Source organism: Dermochelys coriacea, chromosome 1 (assembly GCF_009764565.3).
Source record: "Dermochelys coriacea isolate rDerCor1 chromosome 1, rDerCor1.pri.v4, whole genome shotgun sequence".
In the NCBI taxonomy this organism is placed as follows: domain Eukaryota; kingdom Metazoa; phylum Chordata; order Testudines; family Dermochelyidae; genus Dermochelys; species Dermochelys coriacea.
In genome coordinates this window covers 351,973,193-351,986,669 of record NC_050068.2, presented here as the reverse complement: position 1 = coordinate 351,986,669, position 13,477 = coordinate 351,973,193, and the positions used below count along the sequence as shown (strand labels likewise).

The 13,477-nt window shown below is 53.4% G+C and overlaps 1 protein-coding gene across 3 annotated transcripts in view; it reads right to left on the bottom strand.

Moving 5' to 3' along the window:
* SND1 (staphylococcal nuclease and tudor domain containing 1) overlaps positions 1 to 13,477 on the bottom strand; it is a 504,867-nt gene that overhangs the window by 271,471 nt on the left and 219,919 nt on the right. The gene's annotated exons all lie outside the window — the stretch shown is intronic.

The following is a 13,477-nucleotide window of genomic DNA, read 5'->3' as shown; positions in this document are numbered from 1 at the left end:
CCATTTCAGAACAGCCTGTGGGATCTGGGTCTGTGGCACTGCTGCAGCCCCGGAGCACAGGGAAGGCTGGCAAAGGGAGGGCACTGCTGACAGGCGCAGCTCCAAGCCACTCACCCGCCTGATGCGTTTTCAGCCAGAGCAGAGAAATCTCATTGCCTCCCTCCAGAAGCTGAGGTACGTAACCAAGGTGATACTGTGCCATGGAGGTGCCACTCCAGGGGCACCAGAGCTGACCCAACTGATATCACTCGGAGGAAAGTCTTATGGCGACGGTGCACGCGATGGGCGCACACCTATACTGGAATAGACATGAAGAACAAGCACTGGAAGAAGAAGAGGGTAGTTGTTGAACCCCATGCTCACCATCCCCATTCGCTCCCCCAGAAAAGCCACTGCCATGCACAGAAGGGAGGGAGGGAGCTGGCACGTGAAACCCAAGAGTCCTGGTCTCCTGCACTATTCCCAGCCTCATCACTGACTCAGGGTGACTTGCCCAGGGTCCCTCATGGCAGCTTCCAGGCCTCAGCTTCCACTTCTGGCATATGGGGCTACGACTGACCAGCCTACAAGGGAAAGCACTGAAATCCTCTGGGGAATAAGCCAGAAAGCCATCACCAGGAGCCTGCCCCCCGCTCCCGTGCGCACCCAGCACAAGCTTCCATGTTTGGCCAGAAGGGCCCAACATACAGCAAAGACACCTCAGCTCCAGAGACTCATCTGCCTCTGGCAAAGAGCTGTACCCTGGGCCACTGCTTCCAGCCCACGGACCTGGGCAATAAGGGATGGGTGGGGAGCCACAGCCTCTCCTTGGACAGTCCTAATCCAAAGAAATCCAGAGCCCCCAGCCAGCCCCAGTTACTGATAATCAGCTCCCAACAAAGGGCTGATGCAGCTGGACAGCTCCACCACACCTGGCATCAGCACCTCCTGTGAGCTCTGCTCTGGGTGCAGCCTTGGAGAAAGCCGGCACTGAAGGTCCTGGCAAGGACATACGGACAGTGGTGTTCACTTGACCTAACAAGGGGCCCTCCCCTTGGCAGACCCTACCAGCCTGGCACAGCACAACAGCCTGGCACGTCACTCACAGTTCAGGATCTGAGCTTCCCAGGTCTGCAAGCAGCAGGTAAATGCCTGCGACACGCACTTGCATCCCGTGCCTCCATTCCCCTGGGCCATGGCCAACAGCGATAGGTATGCAGGACACTGTGCGCTCCAATCCCAGCCACTTCCCACCCCCATGCTCACAGAGTGGGGGATCCAGGCATTCCAGCTCAGGGTGCGGTCAGCCGGGGAGACCCTCAGCAGGAGGTGAGCAAGGGATCACAGGCTGCGACTCTGCAGTGGGGAAATCCGAATACACAGCTAGAGCTGCACCACAGGAACATGACAGAAGAGCTCTGGAAGGGCCCATCCACTGTCCTGGCTTCAGGGCCAGGCCACCCGCTAAGGGGGTCAGGAGGAAACAGTCGCTGGAAGCAGGTTACCCCATCACCACTATTGCAGAGAGCAGGGATGACCCCGGGGCCAGGACTCCACCACAGGCTGCTGGCGTGACCTTGGGCCAGCCACACAGCTACTCTGGGCCTCAGTTCTTGCCACAGTATGCGGCTGACCCCCTGCCTGACCACCCACGGGAGCTGGCAGGATATGGACATGAGGAGATTGTGATAGTACGGTAACAGCCAGGCAAGTATGGTACCTCAGACAGCGAGAGGCAGTTCTGGCACTCCCCACCCTTCTGGTACTGCCACGGGTGAAGGCGGGATACCAGGCCACATCTTCCCCAGTCCAGCAGCTCCTGTCCCCTCGGGATTGCTGCCATTGTGTGGAATTAGTGGGGACAGGGCAAGAATCAGCTCCCCACAGGGACGGAGAAATTGTGCATGGATCAGTTGAAATTTTAGTAACCCAGCGGCATTGTACGGGAATGCTCAGGCAGCAGGAGCAAGAGATCCTAGGGGAGGGAGTACGGATTAAAGAGTAAAGCGCTGAGGAAAACACAAGTCAGCATTCTGCTTTCTCTCCCCGCTTCCTAAACAGACCATTTCATCCTGCCCCCAGCATTTCTGGAGCACTGTAATCTTGTTGCCACTCCTAGCCGATGGCTTCATTTATTCAGTGAGATCACAGTTATGGCTTTTCTAAGACAAGTAAAGTAGCTGGCATTTTCTGCCATTGTGCAGGCTCCCTCAGGGAGCCGCGCGGAATCTCAAAGGTACGGGCAGCACCACCTGGGTTGTCCCAGCACAGCCGACTCCTCTGCAGGGGAGGCAGGGCCAGATGAGGGGAAGACCCCAACCAGCACAGCGCAGGGCAGCTTGGCTCCAGCCTGACTCACGTTTGAATCGAGTTTCACAGTTTAAGGTTAAAGGACCATCTCATCTGGCCTGACTTAAAATTTCAACCACCTACCCTTCTATTGAGACCAAAGCATTTCAGATCACAGGAGAGCAAACAGTGAGCCACAGGGAGAGAACAGGTGAGACCACGATGCCAGCAATGCGTGATGGCACAAAGCCATTAGATTATCCCTGCCCAGGTGACCCACGCCCCACACTGCAGAGGAAGGTGAAAACCCCTAAGGTCCCTGCCAGCCTGACCTGAGGGAAACCCCTTCCTGACCCAAAATCTGGGGGTCGGTTAGACCCTGAGCACGTGAGCAAAACCCACAAGCCAGGTATCTAAGCCAAAAGAAGCTCTGCATCACATCACAGCACTGGCCTACCCTGTCCGTGTCCCATATCTCCAGCCAATCTCTGATACTTCAGAGGATGGCAGGAAAAAAACCCAGAATACCCCTCGCCAATAATGCATGGGGGAGGGGGAGCGATTCCTTCCTGACCATTGTAGGCAGCCAGCTGAAGCCCTGAAGTATGATTAGAATCATTATCTTAAAGCAGAGCTGTGAGCCTTTTGAGCATGCTGAGGGCAATCCCGGTCTCCCTGCACCCCCGTGAAGGAGGGGGATGAACAGGGGGATTCACAGACTCCCAGGCCAGAAAGAACCACCATGACCATCCAGCCCAATGCTGGATTAAAGCAAAGCTTTTAGAAACATATCTAGTCTCTTCTTAAAGACTCCAAGTGACAGTAAGCCCACCACCGCCCCAGGGAACTGTTCCAATTAGCTTCGCTGCCAGGAAATGGCACCTTCTTTCAAGGCTGAATGTTCTGACCTCGAGTCCCAGCCACTGGATAAGACAGGTTTCAGAGTAGCAGCCGTGTTAGTCTGTATTCGCAAAAAGAAAAGGAGGACTTGTGGCACCTTAGAAACTAACACATTTATTTGAGCATAAGCTTTCAAGTGAGCTGTAGCTCACGAAAGCTTATGCTCAAATCAATTTGTTAGTCTCTAAGGTGCCACAAGTACTCCTTTCCTTTTTGGATAAGACAGTTACCTTTTCCGTAACTGGTGTTCCGCCTCCCTCTGCAAGGCTGTCAGATCTCCTTTCCATGGGCAAGTGCCTAGACACTGACCAAGTCCCACTGACCAAATCCCCCAAGACACTCCCACGCCAGTGAAGGCCCCCATTGGTCCCAGCAATGGAACCCGTCATCGCAGAATGGACAGTGCTGTCCAGCCCAGTTTGACACACATGCTCTCCCAGCCCTGGAGGGAAGAGCTCAGCTCCCCTGGTTCTCCGAGCCCTCCAGCTCTCTGCCAAGGTGCCTACAAAGGGGACCCGCCATAGCCAGCTGCACTTGGGATGTTGGCACCTCTCCTCTAGGACCCTGAGTTAGGGCTGCAAAAGCCCATCTGATAAGGACAACCTTCTGTGGTTACTGACCTGGCCTGGGTTCGATCCAGTGACCAGCTCTGAACCTCGCTGCTCACCACAGATCCATGGGGTTAGAAGGGACTGCAAGGGTCATCTAGTCAATCCCCTGCCAAGATGCAGGATTTGTTGCGTTTAACCCACACAGGGCAGATGGCTCCAGCCTCCTTTTGAAAATCTCCAGGGAAGGAGCTTCCCTGACCTCCTGAGGCACCTGTTCCATCGTCCTGCTGCTCTTGCAGTTAAGAAGTTTTTCCTGAGATTTAATCTCCATCTGCTCTGCTGTAGTTTGAACCCATCGCCTCTTGTCCTACCCTTTATGGCAAGAGATCAGCTTTTCTCCATTTTTATGGCAGCGTTTCAAGTATCTGAAGACCGCTATCACTTCCCCTCTTCATCTCCTCTTTTCCAAATTAAATATACCCCATTCCTTCAGCCTTTGCGCGTATGGCTGGTGTTTCAAGCCTCTGATCACCTTTGTCGCTTGCCTCTGGGTCCTTTCCCGTTTCTCTATATCCTTTCTAGACATTGGTGACCAAAACTGGATACCGTCCTCCAGCTGAGGCCTAACCAGCGCCGAGTAGAGTGGTACTATCGCCTCCCGTGACTTGTAGGCTGTGCCTCGGTTAATGTAACCTGAAATTCTGCAGCAGCATCGCATTGCTGACTCTTGTTGAGGTTGTGATCCACCACAACCCCCAGATCGTTCTCAGCCATGCTGCTGCCAAGCCAGTCCCCCATTCTGTATTTGTGAATTTCCTTCCCTAAGGGTGGCACCTTACATTTGTCTTGGTTGAATTTCATTGTGTTGTCTCAAGCCCAGTTCTCCAATTTATCAAGATCCCTCTGAATTTTAGCTCTACCCTCCAAAGTGTTTGCAACAGCCCCAGCTTTGTCTTGTCTGCAAATCTGATTGGTCTGCTCGCTAGTCCAATATCCAGGTCATTGATAAAGATGTTACCCAGCACCGGCCCCAGAACAGATCCCTGAGGAACCCCACCTGAGACCTCCTTCCAATCCATCATCAGTCCCTTAATAGTTACTGTTAAGTGGATACATAATTTAACCAATTATGTATCCACTTAACAGTAGTTCTGCCAAGCCCACATTTCTTCAGCTTTCTTACGAGAATGTTGTGGGACTGCGTCAAAAAAGTCTTGCTGAAGCCCTGCCCCTGGGCCAAAACCACAGGACCCTTCATCAGGGCTCCCTTTTCCCTGAAGAGCTTAAGGAAAAGCTAAAAGGGCATGTGTTGGCCACAGCTCACCTTCTCTGGGACAAGCATCTGTGTCCAATATCCATTGGTCTGTCTCTTTCAAGGCACCATGCACACCACCACCAGTCTGAAGCAAAGACCTACAGTGAGCACTGGACCTAGCCCCCCATCCATGCACAGTGCTGCGCAGCCAGGTGGGGTTCGAGTCTCACAGCCTGTGCCCACCCTCCATCCCATACCCCGCTCCTGAAACTCCAGCCCCATTTAAATTGGATGGTTTGAAAAATCAATTCCTGGTGCTGAGAGCAAGCTGGGCTGGAAGTGTGTCATAAACCTGGCCGTTAAACAATGAAGTCAGCATGATGTGCAATTCTCTCCTTCAGTGCTTGAGTGAATTCGGTGCCCATGAGCGTTTAGGGCTTACAACTCTGGGTCTAGGATCACGCAGGGTGTACTCAGATGCCATGCAAGGTACACACATGCAGCATTGTTGTTTTATCAGCAGAGCTAATTGGCAGCGACTCCTGCCATTCCAGGTCTGAACCCCCATCCACACAGCTCTGCCAGCACTCCGAGTCCTGCCCTGCAGCCCCCTGCTAGCTCAGTCCTGGGCTCCCCACATACACAGCTCTGCCACCACCCCTCTGTCCTGACCTACAGCCACCCTGCTAGCCCAGCCCTAGGTTTTCCCCACCACCACACACAGCTCTGCTAGTTCCAGTCAATCTTGACCAACAGCCTCCTGCTATCCCAGCCCAGGGCTCCCCACACAGAGCTCTACTGATGCCCCACAAACCCTACCTTCTGACGGCTCCTGCCTCTACTCTTGTGCTTCTCATTCCCTCATATGCAGCTGAAGGAGGCTGCCAGCTCTCCAGACTACCAGCACTGCGCTGCAGACTGCCCTTTAGCCACTGTTAATTCAGCACACCCAGAGGAAACAAGTGCTGAAGACTGTGGGTGTGAGGCTGCCCTTTTTGCCAGTCACCTCGTCCAGCACAGGACACAGGGAACTAAAACCAGGCTTCTTATCCTAGAGGGGACCTGCCAAATTGCAATAATGTCACGGCAAGGTCACATGTGGAGTCTGACCTGCTCGACAATGTCCCTTTAAATAACTCCCAGCCCTGTTCAATGAAGACACATCTGCTCGCTTTGTGCTTTATAAGGAAATTCTCTTGGATGAATAACCTGTTTAGAGCGAGCACCAGGGCTGTGCATTTGAAAGGAGCAGTTTGGATCCTGTGAAATATTGTGACCTCATCTTAGCTTAGGACCCAGATTCCAATTTCATCACCATAATTTACTCTGTGCTGATAGCACCTCTCAGCCAAGGAGCGACGAGTTCCTTACAAACACACTGCCCGGGAAGAAGCAGGCTTGGCATCCCCATTTGTCAAGCCGATAAACTGAGACAAGATGGTGAAAGCATTTTCCCAGGGGCACAGCCACTCCACAGCAGAACCCAGGAACCCCAAACCCATCCGCTGCTCTAGCCCTTCCCCGCATCAAGGGCTGGCGCTTTCCCATTCTGCTCTCCCAGTGCGGCATCAACTCACTTCAAGCGTCCCAGCACCCCTGAAGCATTGAGGCATCAGACAGCTTCTCTCAAGATCTCTCCTTCCAAACCCCCACAGCTCTGCTCTCTCCGGGGCAGAAAAGGAGCCCAGCACCCTGGCCTCAGAGCTCGGCTGGGAGCTTCGAGAGCCAGCCACACTTTCATGTGCAAACTCAACAGAGGCCTTGGAGGAGAGACCTGCATGGGCAGTGATCCACAACCCCAGAGTGGCACATGTAGTCCCTTCTCCTCTCCCACACCCTAGACCTCCAGCAGAGACCTCCCCGGATGACGGCAGGTGGCTGAATCACTGCAGCCACAGTGAGGGCAGGGAGGGAGACAGCTCTAGTTCCCTAGCCAGTCCCACCCTGCTAACCAATTCCCCCGCAGATCTGACTGGATGCCGGAATCTCCAGACCCGAGCCCTGGGGCAGAGCTGCTGTGCATTACTGAAAGGCTGTCAGGCTCCACTGCAGAAGTGGCTGCATCTTGGCAACAGCGTTCATCTCCCGTCCTCATTCGCCAAGAGTTTTAGGATCTATTGTTATTCCTAACTTTGCAGTGGCCTGAAGAGAATTAAGGGCACTTCACAGGAGTCCTGGAACAACATGGCCCCTCCCTCAAGGAGCCTGCAATACAAGCTTTAGACATGGCACACAGGAACAAAGCACGAGGGGGAGACAGGCCAAGAGCAGCACAGGGGAGGGGTTCATGGAGTCTACGCAGAGGCACTTCGGGGTGAGACGTTCTGGGGCAATACCAGATATCTGCTCTGGCTGTGAACAGCCATCTCACTGAGCCCTGTGCCACCCCTACCTGCCCAAACGCCAGGCCATGGCACGTGACCAGAAAATGCAGAAAAGCCAGTGAGGCTGTGGTTAAAACAATCCCCCGCCCCCAAGCTTCGAAGCAGGCCAAATGGCTCCTCTGGCTGGATTCCCAGTGCAGAATGGACCCGGTTCCTGGACTCCTTGGGGAAGAGTGCAACATCTTGTCGATGCAAACTCAGGGCAAAATAAAAACTTCCCCATGCATCCAAGAGCAGCAATATAAGGTACCAACAAAAACAAACCAAAAGAACTCCCACACACCAAGCAAGGGAGGTGAGCATATAACCACACATGCGGTCACCTCAGGCAAGGTGCTGTTAGACAAGAGGAGAACCCAGGACTGGCAATCAGAAAAAAGAAGCTGGCTTCAAAATTTTGACAAGGCTGCCATTATCTGCAGCTAAGGCTGAAATTCACCAGGGGATGCAGGAGGCCTAGTGCATCCTCAGGTCCGAAGCAAGACTTGTGGTGCATTAGGCCCTTTTGAAATTCAGGGGTGTCTATGGCCAAGTGCTGGCCCCTCTGCACAGGGGACAGATTTCACATTGGCACCCGCAGAGTGAAGCATCCTTCCTCAGAGACCCACCCTCTGGACTTCACTGGGGACAAAGGCAAGGATTTACTGATGGCAAACCTCAGACTTGCACAGTGCAGAAAGCTGTCAGGCCAGCTGGACAGAGTCACAGACAGGGAGGGGGCTCACGATACAAGAAGCCTGGAGCCAAAGCTTTAATAGACTTTTTGGATTATGGGAGAGCCTAGAGGACACCAGCTGAGACTGCCTCCACACACTGTGCACCGTCTCATCTGCCCAATGGAGACCTAGGGTCTCCACAGTGCCAGGCAGACTCTGTCCCGGCCATGATCCAGGCTCCCCATACTCTGCTGGGCACCCACACCCCACAGTGAGAGTTCCTCCCCCAAACATTGTCAGTGTAAGTAGACAAAGGGCAGGCGGGGAAAGCGAGGCACGGGAGAGGAAGGGACTGGTCCGAGGTCACGCAGCAGGGTGATGACAGAGCTGGGAAGAGAGCACAGGTGGCCTGAGCCCCAGACCAGCGACCTCAACAATGAGTCACAATTCCTGCGTATAACAGCAGCAGAGCAAAGGCAGTCACCCCTCCCTGGGAGCAGCAATCCCATCCCTTCTCTCCCCACCAACGCTTGCCTGGCTAGCGAGCCCCTCGCCCCCAGGGGCAGGACAGGGCTGTCTGGTGCTGCCCCCCAACACCCTCCCCAGGTTAACGGCCTTCTTTAGACACAGGCAGAGCCAGTGCTCCCCTTGTCCCAGCCCTCTCTGCAGGGCAGGAATCTCTCTTCACGGCCCACCCTGCCTCTGACTCTCCCAAGCCTGCCACGGAGAGCCCCAGTTTGCACTGGAAGCAGCGCTCATTCCACAGAGGCTCCTGCACCGCAATCCAATGGTGACCACTGACCCAAACTGGATTGGAGCCAGCGACGTGAGCGGAAAGGTTCCAACCCTCATTACCGCTCTCCTGAGCCCCCCTGCCCTCGGCTCAGGGACTGTAGCAGAGGAAGTGGGTGGGTATCCTGGGGGAGAGACCCAATCACCCAGGTACAGCAACTCAAAACTCGCCTGGCCAACAAAGAGGCTGCCCTGGCTCCGCGCAGGAGCCCTGCAAGACACCTGCAGCATGTGCACGTCATCTCCTCCCATCCTCCCGCACTTGAATCATATCCCTTCACAGGGGAGAACTTGCTCGCCCTGGTGCTGGCATCTGGCCAGATCCAATACGCATGAAATCAAAGTTCTCATCATTTCTATCGGTCAAAGGGCAGCGAGCATTAAATCCCAGAATACCAGGATTAATGGGGGAATCATTAAAAATCTGATGTTAAATCACCTCAGCAGCCAGCCCATGAGTGAGCTCTCGAATACGTTCTGGGGCTGATTAGAAGGAAACAAGTTCTAATTTAGAAAGAAGTTATCTGGCTTTGGAAGCAGGCAGGGAGCTTTAGCTGAGCAGGTGTTTCGGAGAGATTGGTTGGAGGCACAACCGGCGACTACAGCATGCGTTGAAGCGATTCATCCAGGCGCCGCAAAGCCAAAATTCAACACATGCTCATGCCATCCTGCCTGGACAGCCCAAGCAGCAGCTGCTGTGAGCCTAAGTCACCACCAGCGCTCTCGGGGGAAGTTGCTGACAATCCCACCTTAGGCACAAAGAGCAGCCTTGCCAAAAATTCACACTGTGCCAGCCATACCTGCTTCTCTCTGCCAGGCAGAGCCAGAGAAGACGCAGGGCACACTCCCCCCAGCCTCCAGTCAAAGCAACCTACTTCTTCATGCCCTGAGGCCTAGCAGAACTTCATAATCTTGCTCAGTCGGCAAGATGAGGCTGGAGCAAGAGGCACTGGGACCTGTGACATCTACGGTCCCTCCCTCCCCTAACCATCCCCCGCAGCACTGTACAGGCTGCATTTTGGCCAAAGGGAGGATCCATCCCCACCCCATCCGCAAGGTGTGTGCAGGCAGGGAGAAGTTGGCAGCCGTTGCCCTTCATCAGTCCATTCCCGGACAGACTAGTGGCTCCACCAAGCAGCCCTGAGGGCTGGGAGAGGAGCACAGTGTTGCCCAGTGGCCATCCTTGGAGAATGCTGATGTGACTTTATTTTGAGGGTTTGATTAAATTAAATCAGGACAAGCTTTTTAAAACAGCCTTACGTAAGGCTACAGATTTTCAATCAAACCTGCTCACTTCACAGCTAGCTGCCAAGACCGCCTGGGGAGTTGAGAGTTACAATTGCAAAAGCAGGCTGCCTGGCTCCAGAACAGTGCTCACAGAAACACGGAGCCAGGCTGCAGCACACACTGCTGAAGGCAGTCAAGGTCTGACCACCACTAGGGGCTGCGGGGATTGTCCCCAGGGCCAAAGGACCATTCTGCAGGGCATCGGCAGGCGTGTGGCAGTGACATGGATTCCCTGAAGAGGATCAGGTGCATGTGGTCCCGTATGCTCTGACTTCCAGGGGGTCAGGCAGATAGGCAGAGAGAACACAGCCATGCACTCTCTAGATACTCCCACAGCCCCATTACCACAGTAACCAAGTGACTCAACCATTTAAAACACACTACCCCACCCTCTTCCTGACCAGAAGCTGCTTTATGTCCAACAGGAAGCAAGCCAACACATCCTAACTGAGGTGCCCTGCCACGCACCAGCTTGGGGTGGCCAGCATGGGCAGCGCCCTTCACGCACCAGCTCACTAGTGGGAACAGGCAGCTGCCCTTGGGGAGAATGAGGCTTCGCCAGCTTCTACACAACTTCGGCTTTAATTTTCAATAAAAATTCCTAGCCCTTGTGGCTGCCGCGCTGCCTGCCTGAGTCTGCAGACACCCTGAAACAAAGGCTGCAAACTGCTGCCGTTCACCTCCTATGGGCTGTTCTCTCTGGCACATCTCCATGCTCCTCCATCAATCCAAGCTGTTCCCCTAAAAACTGTTCTATGCCTGGAAGTCTGTCCCCCATCCAAGGGCCAGCAGCAAGGAGGACATAAGATGCGTTTACGGAGAATAGATCCTGTGAAAATAACCTGGGATCTTTTTCAGATGAGGTTACCAGTTTAGCTGATAAAAGATAAGCGTGTTGATGTAGCAGACAGACTCCTGAGGCATTTGACTTGTTCTGCAAGACATTTTGATAAAGAAGCTAGAATGATACAAAACCAGCATGTAGGTGATTTAGAACGATTGTCTTTTTGTTCTGCGTTTGTATAGCCTCTAAGTGCTATAGTAATATAAACAACATAGCACACATTAAATGGACTAAAATAGGAAAACTGATCGGTCTCAAAATGTAATAAGTGGAAAACATCAAGCGAGTGTTTCTTGCGCAGGAGTGGGCAAACTTTTTGGCCCAAGGGCCACATCTGGGTATGGAAATTGTATGGTGGGCCATGAATGCTCACGAAATCGGAGGTTAGGGCACAGGAAGGGATGAGGTGCTGGGGGTGTAGGACGGTGCCCCGGGCTGGGACCGAGGGGTCCGGAGGGGGAATCAGGGCTAGGGGAGGGGCATAGGAAGGGGTCAGGGATACAGGCTCCGGGCGGCGCTAACCTCAAGCAGCTCCCAGAAACAGCAGCATGTCCCATCTCCAGCTCCTACACTGAGGTGCAGCCAGGGGGCTCTGCATGCTGCCCTGTCCACAGGCACTGCCCCTGCAGCTCCCATTGGCCGGCAACTGCAGGGGCAATGTGCAGAGCCTCCTGGCTGCCCCTTCGTGTAGGAGCAGAGAGGGCACATGCCGCTGCTTCCAGGACCTGCACGGAGCCTCAGCATGCAGGGAGCAGGGCAAGCCCCAGATCCCACTCCCCGGCTGGAGCGGAACAAGCCCCGGACCCCACTTGCTGGCTGGATCTAGAGGGCCGGACTAAAATGTCTGAAGGGCCGGATGTGGCCCCCGGACTGTAGTTTGCCCATCCCCGTTCTAGCAAGCTCCTGCAAGGATTCGTTCTTGGCCCTGTGCTATTTAACATTTTTATCACTGACCTGAAAGAAAACTAAATCATTACTGATGAATTTGCAGATGACACTAAGATTGGAGGAGAGGTAAATGATGAAAAGGACAGGTCACCGACAGAGCGACCTGGATCACTTGGTAAGCTGGGTGCAAGCCAACAATATATATTGTGATATCGCTGAATGTAAAGTCAAAGAATCACAGGACATAAAAATGAAGGGCTGGGAGGAACCTAGAGAAATCACCAAGTCCATCCCCCACATGCTGCAACAGGACCAAGTAAACCTACACCCTCCCGGACAGATGTTTGTCCAACCTGTTCTTAAAACCTCCAGCGATGGGGATTCCACGACCTCCCTTGGAAGCCTGTTCCAGAGCTTAACTACCCTGAGAGTTAGAAAGTTTTCCCTAATCTCTAACCTAAATCTGCCCTGCTGCAGATTACACCCATTCTCTGTACTAATCTAAGGACTTCCAGTGCTGTGTTCGAATTGACTAATAAACCCAACTGTTTTGACAATGCTGTCTGAGTGTCACCGCAAATACTGGGCAAGATGTTTCAATCCCTGAAGAGCATGCACGTCTTCCCCCAGGGGTGGTCTCTCAGCAGGACTCACTTAGAGCTCACAGGGCAGGGGGGCTGAGGTGGTGAGGCCACATGACCTACCCCGAAGGAAGAAGAGACCCTGGGGGATCTAGTACATTGAAGGGGTTCCTGCAAGGGACTGCTCCAGTCTGGGGGTGTAGCACCGATCCTGTTAATACACCTGTCACGGATCCACAAGAGTGTCCTATATAAGACATGGGAAGTGATTATCTTGCTCTACTCAGCATAGGTGAGGCTTCAGCAGGAGTACTGCGTCCAGATCTGGGTGCCACACTTCAGGAAAGACGGGGACAATTTGGAGAGAGTCCAGAGAAGAGCAAGAAAAATAAAAAGATTTAGAAAACCTGACCTATGAGGAAAGGTTAAAAAACCAGGCATATTTAGTCGTGAGAAAAGACGACTCAGGGGGACCTGATAAATCTTCAAATATGTTACGGGCTGTTATAAAGACAATAGTGACCAACAGCTCTCCGGGTCCACTGAAAGTAGGACAAGCAGCAAATATAGGTAACAGCACAGTCCATGCTGCTCAGCCCAGAGCAATTCACCAGCCGAGCTGTGGTGAGCCCTATTTTCAGGTCCTGTGCATCTCTGACTTCCTGAGTCAGTTCCCAGGTGACAGACCCTGGCCCCTTACAGAAGCCAACTCTTTATTCCTGCCATCCCCCAGTCCTTTCTTCTACTGCTGGCCTTTCTGCTCTGTGTGGAGAGGCTGGGAAATCCTGCTCCTCTAGGGTGCTAAAAGCCAGGTGTCCATGTCCTGCTGATTGGGTTTTGCATGGTACTCTCAGATTTTCAAGTGATATGGGATCTGCCTCAGCCAGTCCTTTTGAATGACCCATTCAGTCTGCTCAGACAGCTGGTTGACACAAATGCCTGTGTCTCGGTCTGCCCTTAGAGCAAATTCCAGCCTGGTCTACAATGCAGAGTTAGGTCAACATAAGGCAGCTTACATCGATTTAACTCTGTATGCGCCTACACTAAAATGTAACTCCCACAAATGTAACT